The sequence below is a fragment of the Crotalus tigris genome, unplaced genomic scaffold (assembly GCF_016545835.1).
Source record: "Crotalus tigris isolate CLP2741 ecotype Arizona unplaced genomic scaffold, ASM1654583v1 scf7180000021773.48716, whole genome shotgun sequence".
NCBI lineage: Eukaryota > Metazoa > Chordata > Lepidosauria > Squamata > Viperidae > Crotalus > Crotalus tigris.
The window spans coordinates 28,809-48,716 of record NW_024098671.1 but is presented as its reverse complement, the minus strand read 5'-3'; the positions used below and the strand labels follow the sequence as shown (position 1 = coordinate 48,716).

Sequence of the window (19,908 nt, the reverse complement as noted above, 5' to 3'; positions counted from 1 at the left end):
TTTGCTCTAATCACTAGACCAAACTGTTTCTCCATTGTGCCTCCTTATTCAAACAAAACATATTTGGCTGAGAATTTGGTAAACCAATACTAAAGTGAAGCGTACCAAAAAAAATAAGCTACAATAATAATAATAATAATAGTAATAGTAATAGTAATAGTAGTAGTAGTAGTAGTAGTAGTAGTAATGTTGGAAGGGACCTTGGAGGTCATCTAGTCCAACCCCCTGCTCGGGCAGGAAACCCTACACCATTTCGGACAAGTGGCTGTCCAGTCTCTTCTTAAAAACTTCCAGTGTTGGAGCATTCACTGCTTCTGGAAGCAGGTTGTTCCACTGGTTAATTGTTCTAACTGTCAGGAAGTTTCTCCTTAGTTCTAGGTTGCTTCTCTCCTTGATTAGTTTCAATCCATTGCTTCTTGTCTTGCCTTCAGGTACCTTGGAAAATAGCTTAATTCCCTCTTCTTTATGCAGCCCCTGAGATATTGGAATAACGCTATCATGTCCCCCTTGTCCTTCTTTCGTTAACTAGACATACCCAATCTAGCAACTGTTCCTTATATGTTAGCCTCCAGTCCCCTAATCATCTTTGTTGCTCTCTCTCTGCTACTCTTTCTAGAGTCTCACCTTTTTTACATCGTGGTGACCAAAACTGGATGCAGTATTCCAAGTGTGGCCTTACCAAGGCATTGAAGAGTGGTATTAATACTTCACCTGATCTTGATTCTATCCCTCTGTTAATGCAGCCTAGCACTGTGTTGGCCTTTTTGACAGCTGCAGCACACGGCTGGCTCATATTTAGGTGATTGTCTACTAGGACTCCGAGGTCCCTAACAAAACCTCAGTAAAGTTATTTCAAGAATTGTGAATCAAAAGAAAAATCAATGGCATATTTATCTTTATCAAGATCCAGGCTGTGCTGATATTAAGTCATCAGACAAAGTCATTCTTATTCTAAGTTGTATTTAAATGGTATTCAAAATGGTATTTAACTTGAGAAAAAATAATCTTAAGAATTTTTTTTCTGCTTCTTTCCAAGATCTTAGTGAAAAGCTTAAATCTGATTTTATACTATTTCTGCCCAAGCAACTACATTAGCTGGAAGACATCAGTGGCAAAGTAATCACTACAATAAATAAATAAACCGAAAGGGAAGAATGAGACTGTGTGAAATTATAGAATTATAGCACAAATTATAGCAAATTATAGCACAAAGTCCAGAAGCAGTATCCAAGTACAAACAAAAGTACTTATATTCTTTTCTTTTATCAAAACTGTCAGTTTAGCCATCTCTGCTAACTCCATCAGCTTTTGTAACCGTTCATCCAAGATGGGAATGGAAGCATCCTTCCAGGAATTCCAGGATTCCTAGGACTACAGCAAGTTTTCTCTGACCACACAGATCCATCTCTGCTGATCTCCTGCAGCAGCTCAAATAAATCAGCCATTAACCCAGGTTTGAAGTCTGACTCAAAGATGAATTAGCTGGTAAGCCTACATCTATTAATGTAGGAGGGAAGAAATAATTCTATTTCATATGAAGAATAGACCTTACTGTGATATATTTCTCTCCAATATTGCCAAGGATCCTTGCTGAGTTACAGTGGCCAATTGCATTGTGTGTTTTGGATGAAGACCTTGACTGAGCTGAGAATTTGGTAAACCAATGTTAAAGTGAAGCAAATCAACAAAAATAAGCTACAATAACAAAAACCCCAATAAAGTTCTTTCAAGAATTGTGAATCAAAAGAAAAATCAATGGCATATTTTTCAAATCTTTGGAGGCTCATGTTGTCAATTGTCTATACTGTTCAAAGCTATTTCTGTAAAGTAAAACAAAAAGATGTTGGAGATTATCCTGCTTTCAGTGATATTCGTATTTATTTAAAAAGGTGTGAATTACCAATCCTTTGTAAATTATCAGTAATTTTATTTCTTACCTGGTTCAGACAGGAATGCAAGGAAAAGAAATGCGAACAGCAGATAAAGGATCTTCATGCTGAGACTGGTTCTGGACAAAATCTTACTCCTTGGACAGACTTGGCTCTCTATTTATGGAGTTGTAATGATTGCATCATATCACCTCAGTGAACTGTTGCAAAATAGTTCTTACCTAAGGCAACGGTGCATCTTCCTTGTATTGAAACACTCCTGTTTGTTAGCTGTTACAAAAGCCCTGAGAAGAGCAGCAGACTTAGTTGAACATCTAACCTGCTATGGCTATAAAAGATGGGAGGCTCAGGACTTGCAGTGTCTGAATGGGTCAAAGAAAATTCCTTACTGAATTGCTGCCCAAACTCTACAGTCCACGATGATAATGCTCGGCCAGGTTCACCAATGGCTGGACTATGGGAAGAGCCCTTAGAAGTAAGTGGTGGAAATCTGGGGTTGGCACTGCTATCATGGGCGACACATTTTTATGGGTGGGTTTTGGGAAAACAGCTGCTCTGCTTCCTGGTGGGTCTTTGTGGCACTCAGATGAAGCACAGACTGATTTGGCTTTCGTTGAAGTATTCCTCCCTCATCCAGGTGATTTCTATTTCTCTGAAGACAGAGAATATATGCAGAGTTGGAAATATCCCTGCAGTCTTAGTTGAGGGTTAATAATAATAATAATAATAATAATAATAATAATAATAAAGTTGGAAGGGACCTTGGAGGTCATTTAGTCCAAGGTAGGAAACCCTATACCATTTCGGACAAATGGCTGTCCAGTTTCTTCAAAAACTTAAACTTGTTTCTCTCCTTGATTAGTTTCCACCCGTTGCTTCTTGTCCTGCCTTCCGGCGCTTTGGAAAATAGCTTGACTCCCTCTTCTTTGTGGCAGCCCCTGAGATACTGGAACACTGCTATCACGTCCCCCCATCGTCCTTTTCTTCGTTAAACTAGACATCCCCAATTGCAGCAACTGTTCCTGATATGTTTTAGCCTCCAGTCCCCTGATCATCTTTGTTGCTCTTCTCTGTACTCTTTCTAGAGTCTCAACATCTTTTTTTACATTGTGGTGACCAAAACTGGAGGCAGAAGTCCAAGTGTGGCCTTACCACTCCTTATTAGGAGTCCTGTGAGACACAGAAGATCAACTGAAATTGAGAAGGAGAACTGGGTTCCAAAAGCTGTGAGTGTTGGTTACATTGAATGTTTCCTGCTGCTTCAGTTACAAAGGATCTCATGGGGGCCATATTTTTTTATTACTTATCTCTGCATTTCAGTGGTGAGAACAATATGGCTTTACACTTAGGCAAGAAAAAAGGAATGCACAGGTATAGAATAGGTGATATGTGGCTCCATAGCAGTAACTGTGAGAGTTTGGCTCCAGAGGTTTTGGGTGCTCCATCACTGGAGGTTTTTAAGAATAATTTGCAAAGCCATTTGTCTGGAATGGTGTAGGGCTTTCCAGCTTCAGCATGGGATTGGACTAGCAGGTCCCTGCCAACTCGGTTATTCTGTAAGTTCTGTTGGTTCTCAGGTGTCGCATCCAGTTGCCATGGATGCTGTAGAGATTTAGAGATGGTTTCAGAGTGAAGCACAAGCATTTTCCCGTGCCCTGAATAACACAGTAACTTAAAATCTGTTTTCACAAAACAAAACACTCAGACTTAGTTACATATAAAATCATCCTAGTTTCACAAACTAAACATGACTTTTCAACATTTGCCTATTTTTCAACAACTTTTTCTCTTCTCTCTTTTTTTCTTCTCCCAATCTGTAATACAATTGCTCTGAGAAAGGATCCTGACAGTGAAGGATGAGAAGAATAGAAAACAAAAAAACCCCACTGAAAAATTTAACAATTTCTGTGTTAGATGCAGAAATATAATACAGAAAATGTTAAGTAATCAAGATGCAAAGAATTGTTGCAGTGAAAAAGCATCCTTGGAGGGTCTCTCAGGGAGTCAATATTGAGCCTGGTTGTTGGTGAGCAATGGGTTGAAAGTTCCCAGCAATGAGTGGAAAAGGTGGTTGTTGAGCCATATCTCCTAAGCTTTGCCTTGAGGGCTGGAGCCAATTTCTGTGGACTCCCATCAAATAGCCTTGATACAGGACCTGATAGAAGATGAACATGCAAACTTACAAATCAATTAACCACAGGTGCACTAAAGAGTAGGAGACCAGTGAGACTGAAAATGGCAAAATTGGCAGCCCTAAAAAGAAAGGAAATTCATATTTAATTATGTGGTTCTTTGCCCAAGAGCCACAGAAAGCAGTTAATGAGGAAATTGTGGAAGTGCCTTGAAACCTTGAAATAATGTCAAACTCCTGCTATTTCCCAAGAAACGGACAATTACTTTATGTAATGAGTGGGTGCAGCAACGGTAATGAGGAAAGCACAGATGCAAACTGACTTGGTGTTTAGTAATCAAGTTAAGTAAGGTAGAGAATAATAAAATAAGTGGAGACTATGACTTAAATTTAGGTTTAAAAATAATTGAGGAACACTCCATAGTCCCTTCCATCCCATTTTTGTTCACTTGCTTGAGAGTGTGTTTGGGGCTCAATGGAGCCATGAGAAGTAGGATTGATATGTACCAAAACTGAAGAAAAAGGTGATGCCAATATGACATTTGGGTTGCATGTGCTGTTAAGAGGACTTGGATCCTATTCTCATAATAAGTATCTGATTTTAGATGAGTCAAAGTCAAAAGTGATGGTTCTTGGAAAATGACAGCATTGCCCTATAGGGCTAATCGATGAGGAGGCAACAGAGCAAGTTCACACCTTTCCTTACCTGGGGGAATTTTCTCTGGGACTGGATCTGGGCTCCCTCAACATCAAAGGAGCTCACTTAGAAGGCACAAGTGAATGCACTGTTAATTTTTTTAAAAAAAACCTCATAGGTATGCAGCTTCCTTAGACTGAGTTATTAAATACAAAATACCACCGTTACTATTATGCACTTATATTGAGCTGAACTTTGGGATTTAATTTATATCACTATTAGAACAAATTAGATCACATATCTGAGAAGGATCTTGAGGGTGGATGAAAGGACTTCAACTGCTGCCCTCAGAGCAGAATTGGGAATTTATACAATTTATAAAATTGGGGTATATAAATATTTTTATTAAAATTAATGGTATGGAAAATAATAACAATAGTAATAATAGTGATGATGATGATGATATTGGAAGGGACCTTGGAGGTCATCTAGTCCAACCCACTGCTCAGGCAGGAAACCCTATACCGTTTCAGACAAATGGCTGTCCAATCTCTTCTTAAACACTTCCAGTGTTGGAGCATTCACAGCTTCTGGAGGAAGGTTGTTCCACTGGTTAATTAGTTAGTTAGTTTCCATCCGTTGCTTCTCATCCTGCAATCAGGTCCTTTGGAGAAGAGCTTGACTCCCTCTTCTTTGGGGCAGCCCCTGAGATATTTAAACACTGTTATCATGTCACCCCTCGTCCTTCCCTTTGTTAAACTAATAAGAGTGCCCAAATGCTATTAGAACAAACAAATTTCATTTAAAACATTCTTCATTTTATATTGGGAACTGTCATCTGCCTGTCTTTTTTGCCACTTGAGAAAAACCTAAAAAAATGCTGCAGAGAGAATCCAGGATGGTTAAAATAGAGAAAAGTAGGGCGTCTTCAGTAAGGCTGGCACACTGAAAGGCATCAGCTGCTACAAATGTACCTTCCAAGTATTGAGTTGAATCTTCCAAACTCCTTACAATGAATATACTTGTATTTGTGGAGTTCCAGAAATAGAAGATGTAATACATCTATTATTTTGAATGACAATTATTTAAGAAAGAGGGAGATCAATATCTTGGATTGCACTTTAGAGAAACATTTTATTGGGATCAAGCTGGCAGGAATAGCCAACACTCCAGAAGACAGGCTTAGGATACAAGAGGATCTGGACAGACTTCAACACTGGGCACTATCTAACAAAATGAAATTCAACGGTGAAAAAAGTAAGGTTCTACATTTAGGCAAGAAAAACCAAATGTATAGGTATAGTATAGGGGTACCTTGCTCAATAATAGTAACTGTGAGAGGGACCTCAGAGTCCTAGTGGACAATCACTTAAATATGAGCCAGCAGTGTGCTGCAGCTGCCAAAAAGGTCAACACAGTGCTGGGCTGCATTAACAGAGGGATAGAATCTAGATCACTTGAAGTGTTAGTATCACTTTACAATGCCTTAGTAAGGCCACACTTGGAATACTGCATCCAATTTTGGTCACCGTGATGTAAAAAAGATGTTGAGACTCTAGAAAGAGTACAGAGAAGAGCAACAAAGATGATCAGGGGACTGGAGGCTAAAACATATAAGGAACAGTTGCTGGAATTGGGTATGTCTAGTTTTATGAAGAGAAGAATGAGGGGAGACATGATAGCAGTGTTCCAATATCTCAGGGGCTGACACAAAGAAGAGGGAGTCAAACTACATTCTAAAGTGCCTGAAGGCAGAACAAGAAGCAACAGATGGAAACTAATCAAGGAGAGAAGCAACCTAGAACTAAGGAAAAACTTCCTGACAGTTAGAACAATTAACCAGTGGAACAATCTGCCTCCAGAAGCGGTGAATGCTCCAAAACTGGAAGTTTTTAAGAAGAGACTGGACAGCCATTTGTCCAAAATGGTATAGGGTTTCCTGCTTGAGCAGGAGGTTGGACTAGATGATCTCCAAGGTCCCTTCCAACTTATTATTATTATGGATCATCGCACAGTCAGCCAGATGTTCAGACTGGATTTGGCATTTTGTCTACCTATCGAGTCCTTACCCAGGACCTGGGATAGGCAGATGTGGATGTTTGATGGTATTACAGATATCGTCGCAGGATGGAAGCAGTTCCTAGTAAGCTGCCTTTTGCAATTGACTAATAGCGAATTTGTCAATGCCAATGGTGTCCAAGTGGTGCTCCAGTTGTTTTGAAATTGCACCCAAGGAGCCTATTACTATTGGTACTACTCTTGCTTGCTTTTGCCACAGTCCTTCTACTTGTATTTGTAGGTCTTTGTATTTTGTTATCTTCTCCAGTTCTTTCTCGTCTATTCTGCTGTCTCCAGGCACTGCCACGTCCATTATCCAGACTATTTTGGTCTTTCTTATCGACAATTGTTAAGTCTTGGGTGTTATGTTGCAGGTGCTTGTAGTCAGTCTGTGCAATCTTCTTGCAACAGCTTACCAAGTGGTCCATTCTTTCTTCAGCTTCTTTGGATAGGCGGCACTTACTCTCTGTTGCTGTCTTCTCAATTTTGACTTGAGCTATGCTAGATGTTCAACCATACTGGATAGATCTCGTCAGAGGAGTCAGAGGAGTCAGACAAAGAGTGTCTCTCCCATAAAAAAATATGGTGAGACGTAAATTACAGAATGCCATACCGGCTCGGATGTCGCCCAGGTTAACAAGGTCCGCGCTAGATATTGGAGTTCCTGGATATCTGGTGAAAAATGGGTTACAGGACTCAGGACTGTTGGCTGAGCAACCAGGGCCAGCAGCTGTAGAACTACTGGAAGAAAAGGTGTTTACCCGTCGCAGATACACAGTGATGGAAAACAAAGAAATAATGATCTGTTACTACAGATCAAGTCCAACAAGAAGAGGATATCTAAAATGAATGCACCAGTTCTGGAAAGAACAACATCCAGAATCAGAAATAACAGAACAGAGACTAGCAGATCAACGCCGATTTATAATACGAAATAAAGTATTCACAGAAACAGAATTGGACAAATTGCAAAGGTTTACTCAGGGCAAAGAAATCAGAAAAAAATTCAGAATATAGAGGAAAACCAGGGGGAGTTGGCAGTGAAGGAATCCAGCAGAGATATACAACTGTTCTCATTTGGAAACCAGGCATCTCTTCCTCAGGAAGAACAAAACCCTCTAACTAAAGAAATAAAAGAATTGAAACAAAGAATAATTGAGCATCTAGAACAGTACAAAAACAACAGAATAAAGCTGCCTACATTGAAGCTTGTTCCAAAGAAACAGCTAGCACAAGCATTAAAAGATGCAAATACTGCAATATCAAGTATAAGCGCCAATTCACTGCAAGAAACAAACCAACTAATGGACAGCACAGCTGCAGTTATAACTGAATACCTGGGATGCAAAATCAGCAAAGAAGAAAAACAAACAAACAGTGCACCAGAAAAATGGAAGCTTAGACTAGAAAATAAAATCAGCAAGTTAAGGTCACATGCAAGCAAGCTAGAACAGATGGAAGAAAAGAAGCTGAAGAACAAGAAGACCAAAGAATACCTAATCAAGAAATACCACTTAGAAAAAAGGAAGATCAAGGAAGCACTGGAAATAATAAAGCAACAAATAACAGCTATAGCCAGGAAAATCAGTAGATATGAAGCTCGAATTGCAAACTATAGGCAGAACCTCCAATTTCAATCCAATCAGAAACGTTTCTACCAATCCATCAATGGAGAAACTGCAAGTGATCAGTCAGTACCTGACAAGGAAGAAACAGTGCAGTTCTGGAAGCAGATATGGGATAACCCAAAGAAATACAACAAGGATGTGGCTTGGTTAAAAGAGGTGAATACAAATAAAACAGAAGTTGAAATGAAAGAACTAGTAATAACAACAAAAATGGCAGAAAACAGAGCAAGGAAAATCAAAAATTGGTCAGCACCACGTGAAGATGAACTGCATGGGTTTTGGTTGAAACATCTAACTGTTATACACCCACTCATTGCCAAGCAGTTCAACAATATACTACAAGGTGGAGAAATTGAAAAGTGGCTAACAACTGGGAAAACCTACCGAATAATGAAAAATCCAGCAAAAGGGGCAACACCAGGTAACTACAGGCCAATTACCTGCTTACCAACAACTTTCAAATTACTAACTGGTGTAGTAGCTGATGCAGTGCAACAGCATGTAGTTGAAAATAATCTCTTTCCACCTGAACAGAAAGGAAACTGCTCCAATAGCAGAGGAACAAAAGATCAACTCCTAATAGACAAAATGATCTTGGAAAACTGCAAGAGAAGGAAGACCAACCTGAATGTGGCATGGATGGACTACAAAAAGGCATTTGACTCTCTGCCACATGATTGGATAATAAAGTGCCTAGAAATAACAGGAGTCAGTAGAAACATCAGAAAATTTGTGCAAAGATCGATGGCACAATGGAAGACACAGTTGCAGATCAATGGTGAGAGACTGGGAGAGGTTAATATCAAGAGAGGAATCTTTCAAGGAGATTCATTATCACCATTACTATTTGTTATTGCACTTTTTCCTCTGTCAACAATACTGAATAACTCAGGACATGGCTATCAAACATCAAAAACATCTGCCAGACTATCCCATCTCCTTTACATGGATGAACTGAAGCTGTATGGAAAAACATCATCTGAAATAGAATCGCTGCTCAACACTGTCCGTATATATAGCCAAGATATTGTAATGGAGTTTGGCTTGGACAAATGTCCCACACTTACTATCAAACAAGGAAAAGTAGTGAAAACTAAAGGAATCAAGATGCCCCACGAAAATAACATTAAGAGTCTGGATGACGAAGATTACTACAAATACATGGGTATCCTTCAAGCTGACAACATCTAGCACACTGAAGTCAAGAAAAAGATTAGAGGTGAATACATCAAGAGACCCCTTTATGGATTACTGCTTTGTCGTGGCGAAGGGGCTTGTGTAACTCAATGAAGCTATAAGCTACGCTGTGCAGGGCCACCCAAGACGGACAGGTCACAGCAGAGAGTTCTGACAAAATGTGATCCACTGGAGAAGGAAATGGCAAACCACTCCAGTATCTTTGCCATGAAAACCCAATGGACAGTACTAAAAGGAAAAAAGATATGACGCTGGAAGATGAGCCCCTCAGGTCAGAAGGTGTCCAATATGCTACTGGGGAAGAGCAGAGGGCTAGTACTAGTAGCACCAGAAAGAATGAAGCGACTGGGCCAAAGCCGAAAGGACGCTCAGCTGTGGATATATCTGGTGGTGAAAGGAAAGTCTGATGCTGTAAAGATCTTTTCTCCATAGGAACCTGGAATGTAAGATCCATGAATCAAGGCAAGCTAGACATAGTCAAAAAAGAGATGACAAGAACGAACATCGACATCTTAGGAATCAGACAACTAAAATGGACAGGAATGGGTGAATTTAACTCAGATGACCATCAGGTATACTACTGTGGGCAAGAATCCCTCAGAAGAAATGGAGTAGCCTTCATAGTCAATAAAAGAATAGGAAAAGCAATACTGGGATACAATCCCCAAAATGACAGAATGATCTCAATTCGAATCCAAGGCAAACCATTCAATATCACAATAATCCAAATCTATGCCCAAACCACTGGTGCTGAAGAGGATGAAATTGACCGGTTCTATGAAGCCCTACAGCACCTTATAGAATTAACACCCAAAAATGATGTCCTTATCATCATGTGGGATTGGAATGCTAAGGTAGGAAGCCAAAAGATAACCGGAATAACAGGCAAGTTTGGCCTTGGAGTACAAAATGAAGCAGGGCACAGGCTGATAGAATTTTGTCAAGAGAATAGGATGGTCATAACAAACACTCTTTTCCAACAACCCAAGAGACGGCTCTACACATGGACATCACCAGACAGTCAACATAGAAATCAGATTGACTATGTGCTCTGCAGCCAAAGATGGAGAAGCTCTATACAGTCAGTAAAAACAAGAACAGGAGCTGACTGTGGCTCAGATCATGAGCTTCTCGTTGCAAAATTTAGGCTTAAATTGAAAAAAGTAGGGAAAAGCACTAGGCCACTCAGGTATGAACTAAATCATATTCCTGATGAATATACAGTAGAGGTAACAAATAGATTTAAGGAATTAGATCTGATAGACAGAGTGCCTGAAGAACTATGGATGGAAGTTCGCAAAATTGTACAAGAGGTAGCAACTAAAACCATCCCAAAGAAAAAGAAATGCAAGAAAGCAAAATGGCTGTCTGAGGAAGCTTTGCAAATAGCTGAGGAAAGAAGGGAAGCGAAAGGCAAAGGAGAAAGAGAAAGATACACCAATTGAATGCAGAATTCCAGAGAGTAGCTAGAAGAGATAAGAATGCCTTCTTAAATGAACAGTGCAAAGAAATAGAAGAAAACAACAGAATAGGGAGGACCAGAGATCTCTTCAAGAAAATTGGAGCTATGAAGGGAACGTTTCATGCAAAGATGGGCATGATAAAGGACCAAAATGGCAGAGACCTAACAGAGGCAGAAGAGATTAAGAAGAGATGGCAAAACTACACAGAAGAACTATACAAGAATGAGCTTAACGTCCCAGATAACCACATTGAGATGGTCACTGACCTCGAACCAGACATCCTAGACTGGGAAGTGAAATGGGCCTTAGAAAATCTGAGCAACAACAAAGCTAGTGGAGGTGACAGGATTCCAGCTGAGCTATTCAAAATCTTAAAAGACGATGCAGTAAAAGTGCTACACTCAATTTGCCAGCAAATTTGGAAAACTCAACGGTGGCCACAGGATTGGAAAAGGTCAGTTTACATTCCAATTCCAAAGAAAGGCAATGCCAAAGAATGTTCAAACTATCGCACCATTGCTCTCATTTCACATGCTAGTAAAGTTATGCTTAAAATCCTACAAGCTAGACTCCAGCAGTATGTAGATGGAGAACTACCAGAAGTACAGGCAGGATTTTGAAGAGGCAGAGGAACTAGAGATCAAATTGCCAACATACGCTGGATCATGGAGAAAGCTAGGGAGTTCCAGAAAAACATCTACTTCTGCTTCATTGACTATGCTAAAACCTTTGATTGTGTGGATCACAACAAATTGTGGCAAGTTCTTAAAGAGATGGGAGTACCAGACCATCTCATTTGTCTCTTGAGAAACCTATATGCGGGTCAAGAAGAAACAGTGAGAACCGAACACGGAACCACTGATTGGTTCAAAATTGGAAAAGGAGTCCGGCAAGGCTGTATACTGTCGCCCTGCTTATTTAACTTATATGCAGAGCACATCATGAGAAAGGCAGGGCTAGATGAATCAAAAGTTGGAATTAAGATTGCCGGGAGAAATATCAACAACCTAAGATATGCAGATGATACCACTCTAATGGCAGAAAGTGAAGAGGAACTAAAGAGCCTCTTGATGCGGGTGAAGACGGAGAGTGCAAAAGTTGGCTTGAAACTCAACATTAAGAAAACCAAAATCATGGCATCCGGCCCTCTCAATTCCTGGCAAATAGATGGGGAAGAAATGGAGGTAGTGACAGATTTTATTTTTCTGGGCTCCAAGATCACCTCAGATGGGGACTGCAGCCAAAAAATTAAAAGACGCTTGCTCCTGGGAAGGAAAGCTATGGCAAATCTAGAAAGCGTACTAAAAAGCAGAGACATCACCCTGCCAACAAAAGTGCGTATAGTCCAGGCCATGGTTTTCCCAGTTGCAATGTATGGCTGTGAAAGTTGGACCATAAGAAAGGCTGAGCGCCAAAGAATTGAGGCCTTTGAACTAGGGTGCTGGAGAAGACTCCTGCGAGTCCCTTGGACTGCAAGGCGTTCAAACCGGTCAGTCCTAGAAGAGATCAACCCCGACTGCTCTTTAGAAGGCCAGATCCTGAAGTTGAAACTCAAGTACTTTGGCCACCTAATGCGAAGGAAGGATTCACTGGAGAAGAGCCTAATGCTGGGAAAGATTGAGGGCAATAGAAGAAGGGGACGACAGAGAATGAGATGGCTGGATGGAGTCACTGAAGCAGTAGGTGTGAATTTAAATGGACTCCAGAAGATGGTAGAGGACAGGAAGACCTGGAGGAACATTGTCCATGGGGTCGCGACGGGTCAGACATGACTTCGCAATTAACAACATAACAACAACAATTATTTTTAATAAAATAAATGGTATGGAAACTACTACTATTACTACTACTACTATAGTACTTATTTTTCTAAATTTTAAATTTCATTTAAAACATTCTTGATTTTATATTAGGAACTTTCATCTCCCTGTCTTTTTTGCAACTCGAGAAAAACCAACTGGATGTAATACATCTATTATTTTGAATGACAATTACTTAAGAAAGAGGGAGATCAATAATAAAACTCTTTTCAGAAGGAAATTATGCTCTGATTGTGGTGAATTCTGGGGTTATAAAGAAATACTATTTTCATTCTTTACGCTTATTATATTGTATTTATTTTTCTAAATTCTGTTTTTACATGCAGCCTTGTTAATATTCTTTGTTTTATATGGTGTATGTTGATATGGCCTAATGACTAATCAACAGGAAATGTTCTAATATGTGCATGAGAAAAAAGTTGTATTCATTAAAAGCTAAAAATTGTGACTAGGTAGAACCCCAAATATAACACAGAATTCTTCATTGTTTTTTCAGGTCAGTATGAGAATTGCTTCAGAGGCTCTGAGTGATAAAAGTCAATTCCCTTTTTTCCATCCGATGCTCCCCAAAGAAGGGATCCAGTATCCAGGAATTGTCCAAATTCTCCTCCATTTTGGATGGACCCTGATTGGTCTCTTTGCAACAGACACAGAGTAGGGAGAAAATTTCATGAGAAATTTTAATCCTATGCTTGTCAAGAATAGAATTTGTGTTGCTATTTCACAACAATTCTCAATGACTGGACATACCCCATTCCTCAGGGACGCCCTCTCTAAGTGGAGACAAGTCAACGTCTTTGTTAACTTCATAGAATTTGATTCCCTTTTGGACAGTATTCTTCCCATCCATTCAGCACTTGAAAGTTTGCCAGGACCCATTGAAGGGAAAGTCTGGATCATGACCGTGGCTGCAGTATTTTCAATTAAAAAAGATTGGTGTCTCAAGCACGTCCACAGTATTTGGAGTTTTCCCTGTCAGTGGAAAGAGAGTTGGAAATATGATAATGCCTTTAAAAGAGATTTCTTTGTGGAACCTGAATTTCAAGCTGAGTATTTTCACTGTTCTGTTTCAAAACACACCTTTTCTGTCAAAGGCCGGAGAAGATGCACCCAGAAAGCACCAGTGGAGTCCCAAGAGAAAACGAATAGGATGCAGATCGCAAATCCTTTCATTACTTACAGTGTCATAAAGATTCTGGCCCACGCCTTAAGTGCTGCATCCCAACCCCAGAGGAGAAGGAAGAAGGGTGAAGAGAGGTTGGGGGCTCCAAGGCTGCAACTATGGAAGGTAGGGGGTCCCAACACGGATCCATCAAACTAAATTCCTTTTCAGGGTCTTTTGTGCTCTCTGGGCTTGGTGGTTTAAGATCTTAAGCTTCACAACAGAGAGACTTCGAGAGCCAGAGACCTCTCTGATTCCTCACGCTGAGTGGCCGGCTGAGAAGAGCAGAGCAGGCAGAGCAGCTGAGGTGACTGGAAAGCTGAACGGAGGCCTGACCAGAGCAGAGACTAGCTCCAAAGACAGAAGGGATAAAACAACAGGAGGCCAGAGGACTGAGCAACATAAGTGAAGGCAACAATTAATATTGAGGTCCCAATAGGAAGGGAGGGAAGACCCCCAGTAAAGAACAAAAATGATTTGGAGGTCAAAAAGTTAAAAAAAATAGAGGGGAGAATAAGGATAAATAAAACTAACACAATAGTAAGAAGGTTAAATAAATAATAAGGTAGCACAAACAGGGAGAAAAAAGGACAGAACAGAGAAGCTAGAAACAAAGCTAACAGCAAAACACAACCACTAACCAAAAAGAGCAACTACCAAACAACAAATTTATGTAGCAGGTGACTGAAACTATTGTGATATGCAATACATGTTCCATGTATGCACTGATGCCCCAAAAAACCCAAACTACACATGCATCAGATGCAAATTATGTGAACTACTACAGGAAAAGTTTAGGAACTTAGAAGCAACTCTAGCTTTTACATCTTGGGGTTTGCGGCATTGAAGCGACACACACTCACATTGTAACCAAGTTCTTCTTTATTTGATCCACGTTACCACTCAGTAACCCAACAGGCTTGCAGGCCTTTTATAGTCTTCCAAACAACCTATCATACATCTCCTTTATTCATGCCTTGTGCATACACGCAAGGCCGGTGCCAACCAGTCTGGTCCCGGGCAGCTTTTGGGTTGCCCAGGACCTTTTGCAACATTTCTGGGCCTGCTGAGCTGCCCCATCAGCCCCAGAACACAACACTAGCCAAACCCAAATGCACAAAAGAAAGTGCCACCCAAATCGCACCAAACAATGAACAAATAACCCTACCGCTAAACCCTTGGAGGAAGACAAATGGAGGTATGTCACACAGAAAAGGAAATATAACACTCAAAGAAAGAAACAACATGCAACAAACAAACCTCTTCTGCCCAATCCTACCCAACCATAAACAACCCCATTAAAACTGAGCAATCAAATTTTCCCCTTAGAAGGAAACACGCAGACCCACAACCTCCCCCTCAAAGAAGACATGCAGACACCTAGCAAAGGAACAAAATAATCCTTAAAAAGTCACCTCAAATATTCCTAAAAAAGCCACACCAACAACCACACTTGAAACAAACAGAAAAGCACCCTAGACTTCAGCCCCCCTAAAAAAAAAGGAAAAAAAAGAAAGGATGTGGTCCCTGTCTTCAAGAAAGGGGAAAAAATGGACCCAGGAAACTACAGATCAATCAGTTTAATATCAATACCTGGGAAGATCCTAGAAAAGATAATCAAAAAATAGATCTGCGAACAACTAGAAGCAAACAAAGTGATAACTAGCAGCCAGCATGGTTTGTTAAAAACAGATTATGCCAGACCAATCTGATCTCATTCTTTGATAAAGTGACTAAACTAGTAGACCAGTGAAATGCAGTGGACATAGTATACCTAGATTTCAGTAAGGCATTTGACAAAATAGAACACAACTACTCCTTGGAAAGCTAAAAAAAGGTGGAATAGACAACATCACCACCAGATGGATCTGTAGCTGGCTGACAAACCGTACAAAACGAGTAGTCCTAAATGGCACTACATCCACATGGAGAGAAGTAAGCAGTGGGGTATCACAAGGTTCTGTCTTAGGCCCAGTACTCTTTAATACCTTTATAAACAATTTAGATGAGGGAATTGAAGGGGAACTCATCAAATTCTCAGATGACACCAAACTGTCAGGAGTAGCCAACATCCCAGAAGACAAACTCAGGCTCCAAAAAGATCTTGACAAACTTGACTATGGGCTCTATCCAACACAATGAGTTTCAATGTGGAGAAAAGCAAAGTCTTACCTTTAGGCAGGAAAAACCAAAGGAACAAATTGTCATGTGTCTGACTAATGAAACACTTCAAAGAACTTTCAGGCATTGTTTAACCTAAAAAGCCTTTATTAGTGTAAAGGAGTGTCAGCACGGCATGGAGGAATGCTAAGATCTGAATTTCCCGTCCTTTGCACATGACATTCCAGGCATTTCCCCTCCCCTATTTTGGCGTCATGATTCACATCTTCCAATTAACTTGGAGGGCAAAGATTCACTTCCGTTCCCTTCCGCATGCTTTTCTCTCCACTCCTATTCTCATCTGCATATTTTGTCAAAGCAAGAATATTCAATATTAGCAGCGTTGACACAAATACAGATTGGGCAAGACCTGACTTGGGAACAGCAACTGTGAGAGGGACCTTGGTGGATGATCACTTAATTATGAGCCAGCAGTGTGCAGCACCAACCAAAAAAGCTGATACAATCCTGGGTTGTATAAACAGAGGCATAGATTCAAGATCATGCAAAGTACTAGTATCACTTTATAAAGCCCTAATAAGACCACACCTCGAATACTGCAGCCAATTTTGGTCACCATACCACAAAAAAGATGTTGAGAGTCTTGAAAAAATTCAGAGAAGAGCAACTAAGATTATCAAAGGCTTGGAGACCAAAATGTATGAAGAACAGCTGCGGAAGTTGGGTTTGACCAGTCTAAAGGAAAGAAGAAATAGGTGATACATGACTGTCAAAAGAGATAGTGAAAGATTTATACTTTCACATTGCAAGATTTTGTTAATATAGCTTTACAATAAAGTAGAATTACTTCATCTGGTCATTTTTCCTATCTCCTCTACCTGAATGAAGATTAGCCTTGCAACTTCCTTCTTAACAAATCCTTGCTTTCTAGTAATCACCCTATTGTTTGCAAAGAGTTTATGCATACTGTAGTTATTTGTGTATTTTGTTTACTTGATTCTTGATCATTGCTACATTTTATTAGTATACTCAGTGCTTTTTTTCTAAAAAAAAAAAAAGGTGCCGGAACTCACACATGTCATACAACCCGCCTTGCCTACCCTACAAGGTTCCATCCAAAAAAGGTGCCGGAACTCCATTCTGGGCGTTCTATGAGAAAAAAAGCCCTGCATATACTACATGCTTTAGAAATATTGCTTAATATTTGTACTTCAGTTTTGAAGATAATGGTAAAACTATTTCTCCCAAATCACAGTATTTGCAAGTTAAACAACCATAGAAGAAAGATTCAAATGTAAAAAGAGATAAGGAACCAAGATTTAAGCTTTTAAATTCCTGGATGTTTCCATTCTAGTTCCATCCATTTCTAAAGAAGAGGGAATTGTACAATCTTTCCCTGCTGAAAGTGTACTTGGATCAGAATGAAAACGTAGTAGCAGATCTTGAGTAGGGTGGTTCTTCCCAAGGAGGATCCCATCAACAAGCAATTGGGGATTTTTGAAAGACAGAGACTTACAATCAACCAAGATGCTTTGTCACAGTTAAAGTTGCTCAACAAGGTGGGGAAAATTTTGATCTATTTTCTATTTTCCAAAGTTGTTTCAAGTGGGCTAAACCCAATCAAAAAAGTGAGTAACTTTCACTGAGAATTGAATGTGTGGAGTAAAACCCCTATAACTTTCTTAGGCAGATAAGCAAGCTTCAGTTCTATTGACCAAGGTTTCCCTTCTGATGCTGTCATGCTGAACCCTGTTGTAAGCTGATCCAAAATGAGATATGGGGTGATTATTATTTAGGACACAAATCATTGCCATTTAGTGTCCCTTGGCAGTTTAGTACCACCATAAAACTGGTGAGACAGGGCCTCATAGGCTGGAGATTTTGGTGTTAATTGCTTCAGGTTCACTAGTTTTTTGTCTTCAAATATCAAAGATGAAGGCAATTCTGTTGACCAGTCCTTGAGTTCAGATTTGGACTGAATCTGAGGAAAGGGAATCCAGAGTGGATGGATGTCCTCTTGGTCCAATTTGGAAATAAGGTTCATCTTTGTCCTGGTTGGAGTCAAGGGTCTCCCAAAATTGCAGGTTCATAGTCTGGGATGTTTCTAATCAGCTGAGTCCACAGTTACACCTGCCTCTCTTTAACCCACACTGGGATAGTGGAATTTAGGAAGGAGATCCAAGGCTTTCAATTCACATAAAATAATAATGACTGGTCTGATGTGAGCACATTTATGAATTGATTGATTAAATTTATTTGCTACCCATCTCATCATGATAATGACTTGAAAACTGAAGTACTGAAACGTGACTTTGGTGCAAAAAAAAAAAATCTTGATATCAGAAATAATAAGGGGAATAGAATAGAAGAGAAGAGAGCTGTAAGGGACCTTGGAAGTCTTCTAATCCAGCCCCCTGCTTAAGCAGGAGAACCTATTCAAGCAGGAGAAACTAATATTGCATAGGTTTGGGCACTGGCTTGTAACAGTGCCCTTCATCTGAAAATCCCTTGAATGCACTGTTTATCTTGATTGTTAGCTACCTAGGACATGCTGAGCAAACTAATAATAAATATGGGTGTGTATTTCCCTGTCAAATTGTGTCACCTAATTGTATTCTTTCAACAGAAAGGACCTTGTGTTGAATACATTGTGTTGAGTATCCATTTCCCACACAGGGCTCACAATCATGACCCATGTGGTGCACCAAAAGATGCCTGACTCAGCCTTTTTGAGGGACACGTTCTCATGACCTCACCTCCATCTCACCTCATTATAGTTTTAGAAATTAGTCAGTTGGTTTTAGTTTTAGTTCACTGGCATGGCAGCCATATAAATTGAACAAATAAAGGCATCTTTAAGGTTGACAGCCCTTTTTTGTGAGGAAATTTCCCTTTTTATCTTAACCAGAGATAATTTTGGACTGCTTTCAAAGGGAAGCAATTTTGCAATGTTTTATGTACTCCAGAAGAAACTTTCCAGATCCTACTGGTCAAAAGTTTCTTTCTTTCTCACAGTTTATTATAGTTTAATAGATCCAATGAAATAAAAATTTGATATAAATATTACAATAAAGTTCATTCTAAAATTTAGCATTTGTGGATATTTTAAAATCAAGCATTTATGAAGAATGGAGGAATGCATGTTAATTCCACTATGAGGAGGAACTACTGGTTGTCACTTAATGTTTAAATCTTTTCTCAATTTCATCCCTCCAGACTTTGTTAAGTAGAAAGCTACTTTTTTGTAATCTGATATGTCAGAAGAAAAAGGGACGAACTGAATGAAGCATCTTCCTGCAATTGTATCTCCTGCAACCATGTGGAAGTGGTCAGAGATTTCATATTTGCCTACATGAAGCCCAGAGACGACTTGGCTGATGTTCATGTCTACCTCCATCTTACATGGATGGTGAGTCCTAACATATTTTCTGTGGCATTTCTTCTTTTTCTGTTTAGTCTCTGCCTCAGTCTAAATGTGTGGAAAAATGCCTTCCTGGATTTGTCAAGCAGGCTCGAGAAGGAGAGCCAGTTTGCTGCTACGGCTGCATTCCTTGTCCAGAGGGGACCATCTCTACTCAGGAAGGTGGGTGACAGCACAAGGAAACTTTGATCAATATGCATGTTAAAGACACATGTAAATTTGATTGTTTAGTTCTCAATTTTCATGGTGTCCAATTTCTTCCCTAAATGGGATTATAAGAAAAATATCTTGAAGATGAGGTAGAAAGAAGGATGTTGTAGATTGCATAGGAAATCTCTCTTTTATTTGCCAGTGTGGATTTCTTAGAAACGTCTGTATTCT

At 39.8% G+C, this 19,908-nt stretch overlaps 1 long non-coding RNA gene across 2 annotated transcripts; it reads left to right on the top strand.

Annotated features, from left to right (window-relative positions):
* The first annotated feature begins 722 nt into the window (after positions 1 to 722).
* On the top strand, positions 723 to 19,381 carry LOC120296917. Of its 2 annotated transcripts, XR_005553613.1 has the most exons (6): positions 723 to 1,485; positions 1,947 to 2,364; positions 2,975 to 3,115; positions 13,320 to 14,111; positions 17,461 to 17,665; positions 19,323 to 19,381. It is a non-coding gene; the product is annotated as an uncharacterized LOC120296917 (long non-coding RNA). The 2 variants fall into 2 exon arrangements; XR_005553614.1 differs by lacking the exons at positions 13,320 to 14,111; positions 17,461 to 17,665.
* Positions 19,382 to 19,908: the final 527 nt, after the last annotated feature.